This window comes from Carassius auratus, unplaced genomic scaffold, assembly GCF_003368295.1.
Source record: "Carassius auratus strain Wakin unplaced genomic scaffold, ASM336829v1 scaf_tig00215410, whole genome shotgun sequence".
Lineage (NCBI taxonomy): Eukaryota > Metazoa > Chordata > Actinopteri > Cypriniformes > Cyprinidae > Carassius > Carassius auratus.
In genome coordinates, this window is record NW_020528076.1 from 764784 (window position 1) to 787573 (window position 22790).

The following is a 22790-nucleotide window of genomic DNA, read 5'->3' on the forward strand; positions in this document are numbered from 1 at the left end:
CAAATGAGCTATTAATGAATAATGAAGACCACTGCACATGAGATGTGGTTTGTCTTTCATGGGTCTTGGAATCATTCTCTCTGTGTTTTAATGTTGACTCTCTTTCTCTCTCTCACTCCTTTTCCTCACTCTCCAATTACGCTGCAGCTTCACCATTCAAAATCTTAATCAGAAAGCAGCCTATTCATTTATATATGGGCATCCATGCATATTAGCAATACAAACACATGCAGGCTCACATATATTCTCAGGTCTTTATGGCTATGCTGAGTGCATTTGTTTATTGCCACTGGAAATCAAACATCATCAGTTAATGAACAAACTCTCTGACCCACTTAGCTTTATTTATTTAGTCTCTCTTAGCTCCCGACAGACAGAAGTTCATACGTGTGTCATTTGAGACTAAATAAGAATACTATTCTTCAGATACATAGAATAAACTGAATCAGTTTGTGCCATGTAATGTTTTTCCAAGGCACTGCATGAATCAATACTATCAGATTGACTTTGGCTCCCTGGGAAAACAAATCAATAAATAAGTTGTTTTCTATATGAGTTCCTTAATAGACGTAAATCAAAAGAAGAGCCTATAAGATGTGCAATGGATTAAAAGAGATCCAGAGAGAGACAGAGAGAGTTATGTATGCCTCTCTTTTATTGAAAAGTTGGAAAAATAATATGTGTAAGATCCATAAGTGTATAAAAAACACATAAGTGTATATTCACACCATAACCATACATTCAAATGATGACAAGTAGACTAAAAATGGGGTTTATAAGATGCATTTTGTATTGTATTTACTCAACAGTGTTGGGTTGGGTGTTCTGGGCGGGATTTCTAAATTGCTTAAAATGTCCAGGTTATTACTTTGTTTGTTTTCATACTTAATGCCTGAAGGTAATGACTGAAAAGTAAAAAAAAAGATCAAAAAAAGACCTAATAAATCTAACTAATGGACTAACTCCATCAGAAAACTGTCCAACACCATCAGATAAAGAGGTAACATTTTATTTTAATGGTCCCTTTTGAACAATCTGTTGACAATGAATAATGTTGCACCTAAAGTCTACCAACTCATCAACTCGACTTTATGTTTAATATCTGCAAACTCTTTATTGTGATGGTCTAGACATTCTAATGACTATAAATAATTTTGCAAGTACATATCAACTTATTCTAACCCTAACCCTACCAGTCTACTAATAATCTACTAACACTCTAATGAGAGTTAGTAGACATATAGGTGCAACGTTAACTATAGTCAAAAGAATGTGTAGCTACGACGTAAGGATGCTACGACAACAGCCAGACACCTAGAGGGAAAGAACAGGACCTCTGGTACCAAACAGTTTCTGCCCTTCACCCATACAGAAACTGATTCTAAAAGGAACACTCCGACTTTTTGGGACTTTAGCTTTTTCACAGTATCCCCAGAGTTAGATAAGTCCATACATACCTTTTTCATTTCTGTGCGTTCTGTAAGTGTTATTTGACGCACCCACCGCTAGCCTAGCTTAGCACAAAGACTGGATGTAAATGGATAATGGTAGCATAGTAATCTCAATAAGTGACAAAATAATGTAAACATTTTCCTATTTACATGTTGTGATCTGTATAGTCACAGTGTGTACAAATAACAAGGCTATATGAGATAGAGACCATTTTTAATCATATAAATACTAGGAACTATATTCTCACTAGGCGTAGGAGCACAGTTAACCTTACTTGGGCGGAGTGATTAGCGCAGCCCCCGAGACGCGCAGTGGTGATGAGCAGAGTGTTCGCTTAGAGTTGGAGTAATAGAGTCAGCAATTACTAGATAGTAAATTTATAGTGTACAATCATGGGTGGTTGCTGTAATGTAAAGAGCTGCGACAATAAACAGGGGAGACCAGGTAATAGTATGATGTTTCATAGAATTCCAACCAAAAACGCTGACCTGATTAATCGATGGCTAATCCAAACACACCTGTAAACACCATTACGAAGTATTTCGTTTGCTCTGAACATTTTACTCTAGACGACTATTTTGAAAAAATGCAAGTTGCCACACGGACCATGAAACGTGTGCTAAAGGATACAGCCATCCCATCAATAATAAAGACAGGACAAATTGGATCACCTTGTTGCTGCGTGTAAGTGTTCCGTTATGTTTTGAGATGACTAACATTAGCCATACTGTACAGTGTACTGTAACAGTGACGCAAATATTTTGATTGTCATCAAGCCTTGACATTGATGGCAATACCCGGTCCCATTCATTACAACAAAGGCACTTGGTTTCTGTCGGCATAGGACAAATTAATGCATGCATGACAGTTCAAACTTTTTCCATCATGTTTGGACTTAATGCGTTCGAAACATTGCCAAAGGTATTCCAGTTGTTTTTGGAAAGTGAGAAATTTACTGGTAAATCTTTAGTGGCACTTTTCTAACTTTGTGTTTGGACTATGCTAGTAAGTTCCACATGAGGAAAGAAGGGTGAGCCCCGCTCTGATGGAAACGGAAATGGAAGCACCAAATTGCGATCTCCTCCTCATCAGAAAAGGATAAAGGTACCTTTCCAAAACAACTCCTCAGGTTGTGAGTCTCTGGCCAGTTAGTGTGAGACGTCAACAGACCACGTTCTGAGTCTCCAGCATTTGAGGCAGTAACAGATACAACCACATTCTGAGCCTCCAGCCTGTGTGGAAAAAGATACCTCGATAAAGAAAAAAAATACCCTATGTATCTATGTAAGATAATGAAGATAATGCTGGATGTGCTGCATCTGTTGTTTAGGTTGGTGAAAGCAAATTCAATACAATATTCATAAGCACATTGAATTGTAACACAAGTATTATTATTATTATTTTTTTATTGGTTGGTTGAAATATGTTTTTACTTGTAGTGCAGAGTAACTCTTCACAAGGCGCACATGCAGGTGTTGAACCTAAATTAAGACAATCTTAATCTCTGCCAAAGGATAGGATGCATTTGCAGGTTTAAAAGGATTGTGGGTAAATATCCACTTCATGCAGTGTTCATTTTGTTCTCTCTCTCTCTGTGTGTGTGTGTGTGTGTGTGTGTGTTTAAGTATCCCATTACTTTGAGTGTGAGCTGTCGGAATGATTCACATTTGTTAGTTCTGATTCAAAACAGCTGACAGAAAATACTGGACAAGCAACTTCACTGCTGAAATATTGTCAGTGAAAATGTGATGTTATAGTGTTTGTCAGCAGTACACAGCTGCTTCATCAATAAAGTAAAGCTCCCTGCTCAGAAATGTAGTCAAACTAATTGTACTGATGCTATTGCGCAACACTGATTCCCTTAAATCTGAATCGTTGATGTGTAAAAAATTTAATTTTGCCCAATGTATGTGATAGTAAGTCCGTAGCGAAAATGTTGTTTTAGCACAAAGCAAAGCACTGCTCAAGATCTTTTGAAGAGCTCCTGTCCATGTAATGTGTCCTGGTAAAAGTCCTCATTCTGCCTGCCCTGAAAAAAAAAATCGATACATTCTGGCCCTTGAGTCCAAATCATTTTAAACCAGTGCATGGAGGGAGAGATAGCACAGAGCAAATGTCTGGCTTTTAGTAGCTATTTTCCACTCTAGATTTTGGAGCAAAATGAATAGAAGAGTGTCTTTTGACTTCACAGGGCCTGGAGACTGATAAAAACCCTAATGATTTTTAAAACAACAGGGTGCTGAAAAGACAGACTCGTCTGTGTTGCATCAGTCTTTAATCAGTGTAATCCAGTCTTGAAATAAGTTTAATCATGTTTTAAAACTTGAGATTGAGTTGAAAAACAGCTTTAAAGGAAAACGCCACTGTTTTGATTCCACTTTGTTCTTCCCTCAATTAAGACGAGTTGATGTGTACCTCTCCCGTCAATTGCTGGAGTGGGCGGCGCCACTATACTAGCAAGGGATACATTTAGAAGCTACCAAACACTTCCATGTTTTTCTTATTTAAAGCTGGTTGCATGAGTAGTTACATGAGTAAGTATGGTGACACAAAATAAACAGTGGTGATTTCCTAAGCGTATAAAAGTGATGACTATGTAGGTTCTATAGAACCAACATGAGCAGTTTTCTGATGATATTACTGTGCCGAGGTCGAAGGGCTGCGAAGTGCTCTTAAACTTAGGAAAAGTTATTGCAGGCCATAAACTAAGTTGCATAGAACACTGGATTAATTTGTCTTGTACTAGACAGAAAACCTTCTCACAGAGCTTTGTTGTTGAGAATCAGTGGTGCTTCCATATGTTCAATAATGAGTTTACTTTATTGCTATATTTTCCAAAAATCGCTATCCTTAAAGAGATGCAACGGCCAGGTGAGCTGCCAGATTATAAGTAGCAATATTCTGTGCAAATCACAACAAAGTATTTAATTTCGAAATCCCATATGGTTCTTTAGGAAGTTGTACTGTATACCTTAGGCTTAGCAAAAAATAAAAATAAAAATAAACACTGAAGTAATGTTTTTTTCCCCCAACATTAGTCTGTTATACATAGGTTTCCTTCAGAAAATGTTGATTTTCACCCTGAGAACAAAATATTATATGTGTGTTATATTTTCTATGTATTTTAGAGGTTTGTTGGTTTTTTGGGACATGTTTTACAGTTAAACCGTGAAGTATATTTATATTAAAGAAAAATATTCTAGAATGTGTACACTCAAAAAAATGAAATGTTGGGTTTAATTAAAAATATTATGTCAACAGGTTCCACACAATTGTTTAAGTAATCTCAACAAACAATAATTTAGTTCATTTTACAAAAGAAGTTTAAGTAAACGTAACTTAACAAACCTTAGTAGAGTCAACAAACAACAATTGAGTTAATTGTACATAAAAAATATAATTTATGATAGCAAAGTTTTTATAATAATGCCACTTCAGAAACACCACCCCCTTTAATTAGGATTTAATAAGTCCATAACACTGAATCGATAAATAAGAGTGCAGCTGTTCATTACAACTCAATATATAAATCATCTCTTAATTATAGCTCATCAAACAGATCAGAAAAATTATTGAAACGCAATGTTTCATTTCCAACCATTTGTTTGTATGTTTTGTTCTAAAATAAATCAGAACAAGTTAATCAAACATGATTTTTTTTATTATTACTCACGTACCTATCTAATGGTGCTACACTTCTGCAAGAGGGTGACAGAACAACAATTACCCATAATACACTGCAAAATCCTCAGCCAATGAGATTCAAGTCTGTAAAGATTTTATTAATCTGTTACTTTAAAGCAACAATGTTATGTTGGCTGAACAAATAATTTTTAAGTAAAGCTGACAATACACACTTTTTTGTTGAATGAACTAAACTAAATTAAGTTCACATTGTTAAATTAATTTTTTTAAGTAATCACAACATGAACGGATTAAGTAAAATTGGCAAAAGTGAAAGTACATTTTTTTGAGTGTAACAGAGTTTCTGTGTAAAGGAGATCTGAGATCTCTCGAGGATGTCTGAGGTCTTACAACAGCTATATGAGAGAATGTTTTGTATAGAAATATTTCTCTTTTCATTTTCCTTTTCAAATTTGTCTCTTCTTCTCTCTCCTGTGAATATGTGAATATTAAGTTAATACGAGAGCGTCTCATATATATGTGCGTGCTGTGGGGGAGATCATTTATTTTGCACAGACCATATAACATGTGGGTCAAGATCTGTTGATTTAAAATCCCACAATATTTCCCCGTTGGGTTTTTATCTCCTGATGCTGTTGTTGTAATGTTAACCGTGACCCCATGCCATGTTCTGCAGGGCTATTGCTCAGTCAGGATTTAATATTCCTGGGATAACAGACACTACACTTACTAGTGTCTATGTATGCAGGTGTGTGTGCAGTATTTGTATGTGTTCATGTTAGTGAAAGTGTGTTTTGATCCTGTAGAGTAATTATTGATGTGAAGATGCTTTTAGAGAGCAGATGAGTGGGTAACTAGATTGCAGATTTATCTTAAATTGATATGTCACTAAATAGGAGCTAGATAGCTTGGTACTAAAATGTTCGTTTTAATTACTGGTAAAGATATTTTTTCCCCATACATTACATTATATATTTGTCTGATAATTGTTTTAAGAATAATTTTATGATGAGGTTGAATGCATTCTACACTAAAATTTGTGTAAAAATCGAGGAAAATAAATAATATTAGTGCTTGAGAAAGGGTCTTAAATAATGATAATCCTTACTGAGTGTCAACATTTTAAGGAAAAATGTTTATTGGGGAGAAATACCTAAACTTATTTTATTGTAATGAAATGAGTTTAATTTCAGGAGATTACGGAAAAATATGACATGACATTAAATTATTGTATATTTTTAGATTCAGTCGAGAAGGTAAATATATTTTTATATATACTGTATATATACATGTTGCAGCATCAGTTCCACCTTTGCAGTTTAAACATGGCATTTGTTGATGCTGATAAAATTCTATTGGTAATTAAATTCCAATTTAAATATTTGGCACCAAAGATGACACAGATACATTAATTACAAACATAAATTAGTAAATGCTGTAATTAAGATATTTTTTCAACTAAACAAAACAATGCTACAGTGCAATACACTACCTGTATACAACCTGTAGATGAGGTTAAGTGCTTTAAAAAAGGTCTCAGTGTTGATTGAACCGGACTCCAACAGTCGCTGCTCATTTCTAAGGTCAGCCACACTTGAGTTTGCACCTGCACTGCTTGTTTCTGAGCCACATTATATCAGCCCATTATAGCCTTTGCCCTATCCTAACTTTAACCCTTCACGTGTACATGAAGAGTAATAGTTGTTGACCAAGAAACAAGTCATGTCGAGCACTCTTGGTGCATATAGACTCGGATCCCCACTCCCTTTTCACTAGAGTTCATCCTTGAAACTCTTGTAAAAGTCACTCGGTGCAGCGCTGCAGGTGCCACATTAGAGCCAAGAAAAAGCCCCATCCTGCAGATGGCCACGTCCCAGTATCTTAATTTAGACAGTTCTTCTTAAATTCTCCGCTGTGGATGTACGGCATTATATAAGGAGACTGCTGGCAAGATGCAACTTTAGTTCAGGGCATGTGTAATAGAAGCCTCAGACAGACAACATTAGACAGTTACATGAATAACAGATGGAGCAGAGTGCTGTTATGTTCTCTTGTCTAAATTCCCAAAACACCTTATACTATTCTCTATCTCTCTCTCTCTCCCTCTGCTTTTCTCTTTCCTTTACTTTCACTTTCTCTCCACATAAAGGAGATTGTCACGTTGCTGCTTGAGGATTTCTGAAATATTACAACAGCTATATGAGAGAATGTTGTGCAGAAATAATTCTCTTTCATTTTACCCCCAGACTTTGTCTCTTTCTTTCACTCCTGTGAATATGTGAATGATAACAAGTGAATATGAGAGCGACTCGTGTACAGTATGTGTGTGCTGTGGAGGAGATCGTTATTTTGCACACCGTACTGTATTATATGTGGGTCAAGATCTGTTGATTTCAAATCTTTTATTTTTGTGCATGACTTTATTGTAATGTTTACTGTGACCCCGGGTGCAGGGGTCACAGTAGGGCTATTAGCTAGTCAGGATTTAATATGTTTTTTATAACAGACTCTATACATTGTGGAAAGATAGATCTACTGAATAGTGTATATGAATACGTGTGTATGACTGTGAACATGAATAAGTGTGTCTTGGGACCCTTAGAGGAATTATTGATGTGTAGATGCTTTTAGGAGGCAGATGAGACCAATCATGCATAATTACACGCTGTCGCATACACACAAACACCATTATAAGTCGCCCTTATACAGAGGCTCTTGAGTCAGTTCATATATAATTACCCTCATTTAAATGACCAAATGTTCAAGTGCAGCCTGACACTCATCTGACGTGACGTGTCCACACACACACACACACACACACACACACGCACACACGCACACACACACACACACACTTAGATCTCTCAAGGGATTTCAGAGTACCTTTGCCTCATCTGAACTCTTTGAACAGATGAGTCAGGACATTCAGCAATATATGCTCATTAAACACTACCATAGATCCAGGAGATCCATGATTTGTTTTAATTTAAAGTATCAAAATATAAGTATTATTTATATTCTATTCAAATTTATTAATACATTGAATGAACTCTTATTTTTACATTTTATTTTAAGCAGTAATTTTGTTAAAGAGATACTCCACACCAAAATTAACGTTTTGTCATTAATCACTCACCCCTATCTCATTCCAAACCCTTAAAATGTTTGTTTGTCTTCAGAACAAAATTAAGATATTTTGGATGAAAACCGGGAGGCTTGTGACTGTCCTATTAACTGCCTAGTAAATTACACTGTCAAGGTCCAGGAAAGTATGAAAAACATCGTCAGAATAGTCCATCTGCGATCAGCGGTTCAACCGTAACATTATGAAGCGACAAGAATACTTTTTTGTAAGCAAAGAAAACAAAAATAACGAATTTATTCAACAATTTGTCTCCTCTGTGTCTCTCTGCATCACCATAGTGCCATTTTGGAGAATATCCACTACATAATATCCACTATATCCACTACATTTTTAATGAGTCTCAGAACTGGGCGATAGAAGGGATGTGTTTGAAGGCTTATCTGTTGTCTTGAAAATGCATTAGACTGAATTATGTGGGTCTGAATGTGAAGTTATACTATTATCCAAAGAGAATCACACTGTCAGAAAGTTTTTCTCTAATAAATGTGATTTTAGTTCTTATTCTCTGTTTTTGCTCTGTTATTTTTTCTTAGACTATCTTCCTGGTATGTTCCAATAATATTGTCTCAGTGTTTGAGACAAAGATGCAAATTGAACGATGTGTAGTATTTTAATATCTAAAGACCGTTAGGTGATTTGTGTAATTTTTACTTACACCATATATCTCATCTTAAATATGTAATCAACTATAAATTAGCCCTCAGTAGATTGATGTCCTGAAAAGCGCTTGCTCTGAGGTGATTTCATAACATCTTGACCAGCCTATTGGAATCAATTGTGAGCCATATTTCCCATGCACTGCTTTGGTTGCATCACAGACTCACTGGAAAAATGTGCTTCTTAGCTCCAATTCATGAGTTCGCCTGCCCATCCAGTCCTGATGGTTAATGGAAAACAAACTTGGCTTGCTGTCCTCAATGGCGTCTCAAACCCGAGGCTCGGCTTGAGCTCTGAGTTCAAAACTCATAGTATTTTCTTATAAAATATAATTTTTTTCTTTTTCTTTTTTTACAGTGTATTCATACAATTCACTGCCGTTTCCAACTAAAATTAAAACTTGTGGCTCTAAAACACCAACAACTTTTCAGAACTTTTATTACTTTTCACACAAATTATAATTAAGACAGCTGATTGTTGGTTAATAAAGAATTATTTCCTTGCACAGTACTATTTTATGACCTCAAATCACTACCATAGTGCATGATTTATAGACAAACAAATATTCAAGTTTCCAAAATGTGCTAAGTAGCTTACCTATGTATTAATGATACATAATAAATAATAATAATAAATACAATAATAAATGATCACATTCACATTTATCTGTCTCTCATTCCCATCACCTAGCTGTCTGTGACAGCTCATTCAAGTTTCAAAGATTATTAAAAGTATTTCATCCCTTAGTATTCTATCATATTCCACATATATGTTGTACACCTGATAAGATGCTAATCCAGTCCAAGGCAATAAAATAAAGAGCAGACTTTGATCTTCTTTCTCCCCCATATCTCTTTTCTTCTCTTTCTTATGCAACTTTTGACAACAATTTTAACCTGCGGTGTGCTGCTGGACATGAGAAATATCAGACACTATGGCACAGGAAACACAGAAAATCAGAGAGGAAGTAGCTCTGATGGAATGTCACAGCCCTGGAGGAGAGAATGAAAGTATGGAGAGGTTGTGTGAGCCTGTGAGAGACAGAGAGGAAACGAGTGTGCATGCATGTGAGAGAGAGAGAGCTTGAGTGTGTTGGTCAGCTCCTGTCGTTTATTCTCTGAGTGGATCTGGGAGATCAAACACTGGTGAAAATGAATCTCTTTATGTGTCTCTGAGGGCAGTGAGAAAGATGCTCTGATCTAAGAATGTGAGGCATCTGTAGGTTGGATCAATAACAAATTCATTATGGTGCCAATTTTATAAAAATTCCACAGAATCAAAGGTAGATTCTTAGAATGCGCTATAATTGTTACATCATAATATTTATTATTATTATTATTATCTAGATTTATGCTAAATATTATTGTGAAGTTTTGCTGAATGTTGAAAATAATAAATTAATATTCTGGCATTATTCCAAATCATCATTATCCTTTTTTTTCAGAAAAAATAAAATAAAATAAATGGAAATTTGGGTTTCCATGTTATTTTCCACACTGTAAAAAATGACTGTGATTTTAACGGTAAAAAACTGTGAAAATGCTACAATACCTGTTTACTGGTTAACGGTAATTTCCTGTAAACTTTACAGGGAAAAACCGTAAACTTACGTTCCCAGAATTCTCTGCGTTGCATTTCAAATTTTGTTTGAATTTGATGTTTTTTCTTTGAAATAACTATGTTTCTTCTTAATTTTTTCTCATCTGTTATGTTTATTAGGTTTGTATGTAACATAAAATGTTGTTAAATTAATGTTTATTGCATATTTCAGTTTAATGAGTCTCACCATGATGGTGTTTAGTGCTTGTGTGCACCTTCTATGTATCTTATTATTTAAAAGCTGCTTGTGATGGGCTTTGTTTCACCACGTGACTGTCTCATCACCACCTGCTTTTGGTGGTTACCAGTATATTTTTACTGTAAAAGTGCATATAATTACAACAAACATGGACTAAAGCTTTTTAAAATTAAAAACAAACATGAAAGAATCATAAGGTGCACATAATGCTTACTCTATAAAAGGCATAAAATAAAATTGTGCTAGTATGAAAAATTTGGAACATGGTAAACAGTATCAACATCAGTGAAAAAATTCAAAAATTTCATTTTGGGGTAAACTGTGTCTTTAAAATTATAAACATACTCAATGATTTCTGAAACACCATCGTTAATACATCCACAGCACATTTCTCCTGTGAATGACATCTAATGAGCGAGAAGTCTGGCCTTTAGCTCACAAGCTAACACTCATGGTTCCCCTTCCTGAAAATGTCACATGCTCAAATCTGGCACAAAACAAATTGAGGTCTGTCATTTAGTTGAGGTCTGCGCTGAAAGATCCAGAAAGAAATGAAAGCAAGTGGGTTCCATTGATCTTTCGCGGTCTGAATGAGAAGGAATGATATTATGATGGTCTATCCTGCAGGCTGGACGAAAAAGAAAGAAATCTTTCACTATTACCCATACACTGTCAAGACATAGACATGTGCAGCTCCGTAATTTTAGGATTCTTCTATTTTTCCATCAAGAATGAATTCCACGGGTTTATGCGTAAATCACAGTTCTTCGCCTTTTTTTTTTCTTCAAAAAACATTAAAGTCTTGATCTCTCAGAGCCTGAGGGGATGGAGAAGCTTATCTCATTAAACACCCATCTGCAGAATATCACCAGTCATTAGGATTGCTTAACTAATTTCATGATAATTTAACAAATTAAGTTATAGATTAAATATGTATTAGATATTAATATAAGATAACGCCTGGAGCTGCTCAGAGTAATTTGGAAGCACCGTTTTAATGAACAGTTTCTTTCTTTCTTTCTTTGAATGTGTGTAGATGTGTAAAACCTGTAAAACACTCCTGTGATGAACAGGAGGCTCAGAAAGCTACAGTTCTTTTAGGCTGGAGGTCTTTGTAGCTTTAGGAGGCTCATAGTGTCTTTGAACTGCACTTCATATGTTAATGAGGGAACTTTAATCAAGGTTCCTCGTTAAGGTCTCGTTTAGAGCCCTTGCAGGAGCTCCTTAAGGTAAACCTGCCCCAGGATTACACCTAATCAACAAACTCTAAACCAAGCGGGAAAATGACCAGCACTGAGAACTAGAACTAGCTTAATATGTCTCCTGAATATTAAGCTCCATCCCCTGGGTGTTAAAATGCTTCCGCAGTTGTATCTCCACAATGACTCTATCAAATTACCTTAGCTCAGTGTTACAATTTCTCAGCTCCCTATAATCATCTGGTTCAGGTGAGTTCGAGGGCAGTAAAGCCTTCTAATGTTTATTTGTTTTTCCCTTGTTATCTTTATGCATCGCGAACGCGTGTCCAAATGCGTTCGCCACTTGGTGGGTTATCGCTGGGTGTTTAAGCATCTCACACTGTGGCTAATTCTGACTGATGTTCTTCGGCAGTACTGAAAAATATGTAATTAATTCAACGGAGCCAATTAAACTCTCATCTCTAAGTGTGTGCGCATGAGAGAGACTCATTTGTGCAATAGACTCTTGGTCGGCATTACTGGAGCCTTTGATTTTCTAGGACTCCATGATCACAGGTTTAATATATCCTAGGAATTTCGACTTTCTCCGGTCGACTGGCTTTGCACCGATTGTATACTGATGGATCTGCAGTGTAACTGAAGCATAAATTAGAGGCGGCAGATCGCCTCAGGCTGACCTGTGGTGAGCCCGATAAGATGGCTTACAAATAGTGAATCTTAATATCTCTCTAATATACATGCTCAAAAACATATATCAGTTGGCTCACATCTCATAAACGCTTGTTTTAGATTGCTGTCATGTACTGTATAAAGCACACCTTTGATTTTGAGTCTGCCTGTGTACCTGCGAATGTGAAGCTTAGTACCTGTGTATCTGTCTGTCTGCCTGTGCGCCTACGTGTGTATGTTATTGATGTAAGAAAAGAGTTTTGCTGATCGATTCTGGGTCTGTATCGGCACTAACGAATTTCAGTATTGTCAAGTTGAGCCTTTGTGCTTTCTGCCATTAGAAACTCAAATAGCAATGATGTAAATAAACAACAGATCAGAATGACTGTAAAAAAAAAAAAAAAAAAAAAACAAGTCTGATTTCTGGGATGCCAATATTCCTCACACCTCTCCATTCCCTCTCTCTCTGTATCACTCTGTTCCCTCATCCCTGAATCACTTCATCACCTCATTCTTAGAATTCATCTCACACATCATTCATCACCGGTAAGGAGAAAATAACAATACACAAATATATCTATGTGGGCAATTCTCACCCTGACAGCAGTGGACCAAAAGCATACACCAAAAACCAGTGACAGCGGCTAAAAAGCATGAATATCTAATGGGCTTATTCTGACATATACATAGTGGTGTAGTCACACCAAATAGCATTCCATTTAGTTAATTGTGTGTCATTGTGAACAACTGGCTCTCAGATACTTTTTTGTGCATCAGTTGTATGTATAGTCAGTCATTTCCGAATTGTGGACACCAAATCTTTGGATCTTCTGCCATTAGAGCTGTGCTTAGTTTTCTTTAAATTAATGATTTATAATATGGGAACCAATTTAAACTAATGTTTCATCCAGCTGCCCTGCTATAAATGTTTGAAGTTAACGGCATCATTTCTTATTGATCTCTCCCTGTCTGTCTCTCACATGCAGTGAGCCGTCTCTGTAGGCATCATAGGTGCACTCCTGTCGCGAAGACTGTTTCCAAAGGAAGGAAGTTTAATTATGCATCTTCTGAAAATACCTCATTTGTCCAAATTCAAAAAGAGGGTTCACACTAACGAAAAATTAAGCGATCATCACTTATTTTGAATTAAATAGAAATGCTGATTGGCAACAGTGTTTGATTTTTCAAGTGTTGTTTTCTGTGTTTGCGTGTTCCAAACAGAAGTAGGTGGCGACAAGTGACTGGACTGATTCATTTGAACATATGGATTCATTCAGTGACAAAACAATTAATATTCATAGTCATTAATAGTCATAATATCATTCACTCAACCAATTCATTCAAAAACACAGATATTTATGATTTTTACAGATTCTTTATCATTGACTCACTGATTCAATAACCAATTCATTCAAAACTTTTAATTGTTCATATATATATATATATAGAATGATTTTGTTACTCTTTTGAAACACATGACACTGAAGTCAGAAATAATGGTTGCTTTGCTATCACATTAATAAATTATTTATATATATATATATATTAAAATAGAAAACAGATATCAAAATTGTTACAGCAATTCACAATGTTACTGTATATACTGTACTTTTTTTATTTTAATGCAGGCTTGGTGAGCATAAGATACTTCTTTTAAAAACATAATAAAATATTACCATCCCCCAAATTTTGAATGTATTAGTATTAACTTCATGTTTATTGAACTGCTATAAAAGCAATATTTCAAGCAATATTGCTCTCTTTCTTCCTGAAGAGAGCAATATTTCTTCCTGATTCTGCCTTTAACAAACAGAGAGAAACAGAGTTGTTTTTAAAGACTTCCTAAGTTTTTGGTTCTAAAACAGGAGGCTTCTTGTGGCCTCAGCCATAATACACTGTGTTCTCCTGAGCTTTCTGAGGTGGTGCTGTGAATGAAAATATGTTTTTCAGTGTTTGAGTGTTTATGTTTTTTTGAGTCAGGCTGTATGTGTATTTTCCATTTGGCAAGTGATGTTTAAATGGATGTCAAAAGAGAAAGAAGATGAAATGATGCACTCTCGCAGTGCGTCATGAACGAACAACACTAAGTGCGTGTACACATACACAAGTTTGTAAGGAAAAGACAGCAGGGGATGGAGATTATCACTCTTTGAGAGTATACACAGAATCAAATCTTTGCTATCCTTTACTATCATTATGTCATTAACAGCAGTCAGAGCTGCAGAGACACGAGAAATACAGCTTTATATTAGAGACCAACAAGCCTGAAGTTTATAATACATTTAGGCTGTTTGGACGTGAATACCAGCATATTGCAAGTCATGATGCATACTACCTGTCTATCTATCTGTCTGTCTGTCCTCAAAAACCTCTTGTTTTCCTCTTGTTAAATTTGCTTAATTAAAATGAGCCAATGCAACAAAATGTCACTAAATTTCACTGCAGTCAATCAATTTTAGTTTGTAAAATGAAAATGGACTCATTAATTTGTGTTGGGGCAACATGAATAATTGTTGACTGTAACCGGATGTTTTAGATTCATACCAACAGAGATAATTTGGTGTTTGATTTAAGCATTACTTTTTCATCTACCATCACCCATTCATGCAGTTTATTTTATATAGTACTAAAGTAAAATAAGGTTATGTTGTATCCAGAAAGCCACTGTTTAAAATGATAAAAAATGTACTATTTAATGTTTTTTTTTTTTAAATAATGTAATGTTATTTTTTTTAAATATGGTTCTGGAGTAGAGTAACTTCATCAGATGACCGTAGTCTCATATACTGCTTGAAAGGCATACAACAAATACATAAAATGTTATATTAAATGATATAAATTAAACTATGAACAAATCCTTTTGATCATTTTTATGTTTAACAAAAATGAATAAGTTAATAGATCTTTGAATGTATCTATCCATCCGTCCATCAAAAACAAAAACAAAAAACCCTATTGTTTTCATATTAATTTGCTTAATTAAATTAAGCAAATCAAACAAACGATTCTTGCATATTTTTTTTCCCAGACTGCATTTTTTTGTATTGATTTTGTATTGAAGTAACAATGTCATTTTAATTTTAATATTTTGAAATGATATGTTGTTGAGTGGCTTCATCAGTTGACTGTAGTCTGATATATTACTGGCATGAAACTAATAAAAAAAAATGGTCAAATGCTTGTCTATCTGTCTGTCTATAATCTATCTATGGCTTCAGGGAGTTAGGGACGTCCAGCAGTATTATAGGATTAGATTCCCTTAGGTGTGAGTGTGTGATTGTGTTTAAGCCCAGCTTTATCCATTACAAAACTCATCGCGGTGGAGGCCAAAGGTTCCTCCTGCAGAGAGAGGATGTAACCTGTTAAAAGCAGAGAGAGAGACAAGAGAGGGAGAGAGATGGGAGCTGGTGGAAGGGGCTCTGTTTGTAATGAGCTTGGCTTGTGTCCAGTCTCAGAGCTGTGAGCTTAAAACTTTCTGTCTGTTTGAGTGAGGTTATGAGGTATGTGTGTGTCCATGTGTGTGCCTTAGGTCCAGGGGTCTGATCTAATCTCTGAATTACAGAAACGCTTTCTCCTTCCATTCTATTCCACCTTCTCACGGTTCCCCTCGCTCTTTACTCTCTTTTTCCAAGACAATTTCTCTCTCTTTTCAGAGCAGGACCTCAAATTTCTGCCCTTTCTTAAACAGTGCATTTCACTACTTGACTGTCCATATGTCCATACTGACAGCTCACTGCCGGATCGCTCACTGTGTGTAATGGTTTCTAGCCTCCTTGTTTTTCCTTCCCGGGTGTCTGTGTTTATGCTCATGTCTGTCCTGTCATCTCTCAGTCGAGCTCATTCTCATTTCCTCCACCAGTGAAACCACTGAGCCGCAAACAAGCTGATCTTAACAGGAAAATCTAAATTCACTCCCGTCCTCCTTCGCTTATGAGAGAGAGAAGAGGGGAGAGAGAGAGAGTACAAAAATAAAAGAACGGGGAAAAAAATGACACAAAGATTTTATGTCATGTAAAATGAGAGATTTATCCCATATTAAAAGAGTTTGCAGGAATTTCCAGTCATGCTTTGAACTCAGATCTGACTTGTCTGTTCTGTAAACTCAGTTTAGAGAAGCATTGTGTACTTTGAGATAAAAGAACTGACAGAGATAATCTCTCTCTCTCTCACACACACACACACACACACACACACCAGAGACACACTCATTCTTTCCAAAAGCCCTGACAACATGAATAAAAAAAATATATTTCATTGACGTGTTGACTCATGTACAAATCCGACATGTTTATTTTTCCTAATGGGACATTTCTCTGCTCTGTATTTTCAGATAAGCTGTGTGTGTGTGTGTGTGTGTGTGTGTGTGTGTGTGTGTGTGTGTGTGTGTGTGTGTGTGAACTCAACACTTAAAGCCTTTAAAGTTGCATTACTTTATATCCACTCAAATTTCCTGCTAGCTTTTGACGATGCCTTGAAGTGAAGAGTGTAAATAAAAGACTGATGTCCCAATGCATAAATGCACCAGTAAAATTTCTGTTTTATGGAGAACAAAATATAAAGGAATCACAGTTGCTCACCGTCCACAACTATGAAGACCTGTATTTTATGAGCCAACCTTGGCTGTACAGTTAAGACAGTTAATGGTTGATTATAGTTTATCATGTATCTTTCTGACAGCTTTCTCTCTTTATTATTCTTTCTGTCTTTCCTACTTATTGTTATTTAATTTTACCTTGAAACTTTAAGACAGGGTGAGAAAAGGCTTACAGCTAAAATGCCAACATTTCATACACCACGACATCAAACATCCTCTTCAGGAGGAATCCCTAAAGGGTACGTCACCTGTCAGAAACAGTTCAAGCTTGCATAAATGAGACATGACATTCTGAGTTGCCTAAACTACTTTGAAAGGATTAAAGCATTGAACATACTCTAATAAGAGAACACACAGGACTACGGTAAAGGGGTAATTGAATTGCTTACTGTATTTTCAGTACAAGATTTTTATGTAAAACATAAAAAAATACATTAATACTTTTCAAGTACACTTTATTTCAATAGCCCGTTATACCACAGAGATTGTTTCAAAGCAGCTTCATCCTTTTTAAACAGGTGAATAAGAGAATCAATGATGCAAACATTTAATATGAGGCAAATCTAAATTCTGCTGTAAAGCAGCTCATATTAGTTTATTTTTAACAGGTCTGTTATCATTTGTGTCAGACTTTAAAAGAATAGAAAAAAAGTAGTCATCTACTTACTATCATTTAAAATTGTATGAAAAAAAAGAAAATATATTTCGAGTATACAATTCTTTTAAAGTAAATGTGAATTGCAGCATCAATATCATCTTCTTCTTTTTTTGAACTAAAATAATACTTTAATTTAGCAATGATTAATTCAATTCAACTAAAAGTGATAGTTCTGCATAATTTAAAACTGATTTTTTTTCTTTTTTTTTGGACTTACCTTATGAACTTTTATCACCAAATTGGCATATTAGAATGATTTCTGAAGGACAATTTGACAATTAGACAGAATTTGTTTTCAAATAAATGCAGGTCAGCATAAGTCACTTATTTAAAAAAAGTAAAAATCTTACTGACCCCACATTTTTTAACAGTTGTTTATATATGACCCCTTCAATCTGTCATTTAGTCACTGAATCAGTTGCTTGAAGGATTTTAATTGCGTTAGACACAGCTGACCTTCCTGTCGCTCATATGATCAGTATCATGCTGCTGCAGTTTGTCTGGATCTTTGAAGATGACTTTAAATGTTTTTAATTTTTGATCCCTGTTAAACAGTTCTGTCTGTCATTTTAGTATTGGCAAAAATAATATTGAACTCAAAACATTTCATGCAAAACAAGATATAAAAAAACAATCCAAATGTTAGTCATGTCATGGTTTGACTCCTAACCCTAGGGTTATGTGTGTGTGTGTGTGTGTGTGTGTGTTCACTGCTCTGTGTGTGTGCACTTTGGATGGGTTAAACACAGAGCATGAATTCGGAGTATGGGTCACCATCACGTCACTTTAAAGTAAACAGGAAGTGTTTGTCTGAGCTCAACTGATTTTGCAAGAGAGCCCAAAAGTTTTGAAATGTCCTGCTATCTTGTATTTTTCTCACCACCATGTCCCTTAAGGGTCTCTGTAATATTCTGCACATTTTGACAAATGTCCTTCTGAGCATATTTTTGCATACTTCAAAAAAGTATGTACACTAGAAAAACACTGGAAAAAACGGATGGCACCCTTTTAAAAGGTACTAATATTTACACTTTAGGAATACATATGTACATCAGCGCAAATATGTATATTTAATCTAGTATTTAAGAGTAAAATAGAAAGAATTTGAAGGTTTTGTACCCTAGGGTTCCATCCCAGTGAAAGCTTTTACCGTTTTTCTGTAAAAGTAGTATAGTAGTGTATAATTCTGAACCATTTATTACGTGTGTGTGTGGGTGTGTGTGTGTGTGTGCGTGCGTGTGTGTGTGTGTTTGTGTTTTACTTCTCCTGATCCCGCTAGAGAGAACGTTGTGAGTGTGTCCAATGGGCAATGAAGGAACTGATAACTCTCTAATTGGCCTAGCCACACTCCGCCACCTTCACCAATGAGAGAGCTTCTGTCATTACAGCTGCCAATAACTAACAGTTGTTTTGGCATGGAAGCAAGGCTTTAAAACACCAGTTGGACAGCCAGTTTAGGGAGAGAGGGAATATGCAGTTTCATAGTTTTTTTTTTGTCTGGTCCTAGTCTTGTATTCCTGTTGTGCATCACGTTTGTTTGTTTCTGTTTGCCTTTGTGCCTGTATTGTAGTATTACAGTGAGTTAAAATATGAAAATCATGTAATTGCACAGAGCTTTTTCTTTGTTTATTGATGGATGGTAATGATTCTGTAGAACACTGTTAGATCATTATCAGTAGAAGAAATGTCCATTGTATTTCAATATGCATTAATTATTATTGAACCTGTAGCTCAATTGGTAAAGCATGACTTTAGCACCAGCGAGGTCATGTGATTGATTACCACAGAACAGGCTTATTGATGTATGAACACTGAATACAACATGAACCTTGAATGAAAGTTTATTTGAATACAAGCTTCTGGAAAAAGATTGAATAAATAGGAAATGGACCTTTGCATCAAGTAACCTGTGCAAAAGATGAAAATGGAGGTTTCTCTCTTTGTTGTTATGAGACATTTCATTCAAACAGTGGAGGCAGCTCACTATTGTGTTAAAATGTTGGAATGCAAATGAACATTATAAAGGCATTAATTGTAAATGAATATCTATGGATTAGGGTTTTTTATGTTTGCATATAATTTATTTATTTATTTATTTATTTATTTATTTATTTATTTATTTATTTATTTATTTATTTATTTATTTTATTATTTTTTGCATCAAGTTAAAATAAAAATGACATGTCATCTTGGTAAATTCATTATTTATTTATTTTTACCATTTATTTTAAGTCAAGAACATATTTTTATGGTTCTAGTTTTGCTTAACTATAATATCCCTGGCTCCTCATCTAATAGGTATGTGTGATATTACATTTTCCATCATTCTCTGTGGTCGATGGTAAAAGGATGATAAAATACATTCAATTGCACATCTAATGTGGATTGTTTGTTCTTTATTTCGTAATTACCCATTTATTCTGACCAAAATTACAGACGACTCAGTGTATCTGTGATTTCTGAACTTCTTGAGAAAGACTCGAGCATTTCACACAGCCTGTCTGTTGTGAGATCACCTTTAAAACCTTTCTCATTAAACCTCTATCATTGCCTCTGATGTAAGACACTGAGCATGCACTGCAGGCCCTGAGAGTGAAAGATCTTCCCATGAGAGTAAACACTTTGACCCCAGAGAGGCACTTAACATTAACAAAACATAACTTAACAACATTGCACTGCAAGATTATGAGACCAGACAATGTGACACTAATGTGCATTTGGAAGCATCACTTCTCTGATGTTAAGGCTGGGTGTTAATTCATCAAGCCCATGAACACAGCAAAAATGACTGATGTTGTTTATGTATGATGTTTATGAACAGAATGTACACTGGGGCAGAAGAATGTGGCTCGGGCACACTCAGAGGGGCATTTAGTGAATATGGTGGTGAGAAAGAGTGAGGTGAGGATGGAGAGTAGAGATACTTTTGTGGTTTCAGGTTCATGGGTTTAGAAAGTCAGCTGAAGAACTTAGTTTCTTGTACAATGCAACGTTTTACAGGAATTGGATACACACATTACGGTACATAAATTAATATGTTTCCTTAAAGATATATACACAAATATTATAAAACACTGGGTAAAACTTTATTTAATGAAAATATACTATTCTTGTCACTCCACTTAGCATGTATTTACTTTTTAAAACGATTTTAATTTCATTGTTTTCTTTATTTAAGGTAAGCCTTATACTTTCAATGGATTGTACTGTGGTATACAAACATGCTCAGCTAATGAAATGTCTCCAAAAATAATGAAAAAAGAAATTTTAATTAACAAAAAATTTTAATAAAATGTGAAAAATTGTGATCTAGGACTTTTGTGCCATTATAAAAACTTTAAGTCTATTCCTCACAGGCTTGTCATCATCAGTGTTAAATTGGAGTCTAACCTGACTAAAGTCTATGTCAAGTTAAAGCATTACTATAATATTATTTTAAAGAATAATCAACAGTATTTTTATCTGAAAGGTTTGCCAAGATACGGTAGCCCATACTTGGATTTGGTGCTCTGCATTTAATCCGTCCAAGTGCACACACAGAACAATGAGAAGTGAACACCATGAACACACACCCAGAGCAGTGGGCTTATCTGTAAGTTCTGTGCTATATAAATAGTTTACTTACTGTTTAATACAGTCATGCAGTGGCCAATAGAGGAAAAAGTTGGTTGATATATTAAGGCCATTATTTATTTGATTGTTCATTTTTATTAAATTTTTGGATAAAAGTATCATTTGGGTTGTTTGAACAAGTGAAACATCTTAATTTTTTTAGAAATGAGCACAAATTTGTGCACAAAGTTTTGAACAGTGCACCAAAAGTGCAAATTGTGTGAAGGCAATAAGATTTTTTTTTCAGCACATTAGCATGAGCAATGATGACTTATTAGTGCATGGCTACAGTCAAAATACTGTAAGCACATACATGTTTTCCAGTCACTTTGCGTTTATATCAAAGCTTATGAAAGCATTTTGTTTTCCAGTGGTTTTGCTTCAGGGTCCAGATTTGGCACTTTAACCTGCTGTTTGTGAACCATTGACTTAAAAATTGCAATTATAGTTTATAAATAGGAGATAGGAGAAATCTATTTAAAGGTCTTGATGGCATGGTCTCCATCTCACTGTTAAAGTGGCAGTGTGGGTGCTTGCATGTGATACTGTCATACCGGTTGAGACTGACAGCTTTGATATTTATGACGTGATGAAAGCTCTGCATGAGGGCTTTTTGTCTAAGTGTGTGTGTGTACTGATTGCTGGCCTATGATGGGTTCACTGTTGGTAGTCTTCTAAGACTGTGCACACATCTCTCTAAACCGCTAATAAGGTCATACTTGCCACACAAGCATTTACACACACACACACACACACACACACACAAAGAGAGTCCTTTTTAATATACAGCCTCACACAATAACACAAATTATATATAATTTAGCTATTTCTAAAAGAAACAAGATAATTTGCTTTTGTCTGCTAAACAGCACAAAATGCTCTATTCAGTATTCAAACCAAATACTCTTCCCCACATCAAATGTTACGTTCTAAAAGATTCAGGGAGTATGTATTGTGGTATATTCATGACAGACACAATGCAACAGACTTAATATTCTTGAAACATTTTTATATTATCAATGGATCCTGGAGTTCTGCTCATTCACGTTACAGCTTGTCACGTGGAGCTTGTTGATGGTGACATTTAGACATGTAAAATCAAACTCTGGCTTTTTAGCATGAGTTTTTGACCCATGCTCTTTTCACTTTCCTTACTTTTAGACAATTAAACAGTTATTTGCTGAGAGTGAGACAGAGACAGAGATGTTCCTAAATTGTCTGAAAAAGATCACATGCAAGAATGGGGGAGAACAGTTATTCATCCACAAAATGTATACTTTATATTATGTCCTATTTAACTTAACAACTTTAAACCGTGATTTTCTTTGATACATCCATACAATATAATTTTCTTAAAACTG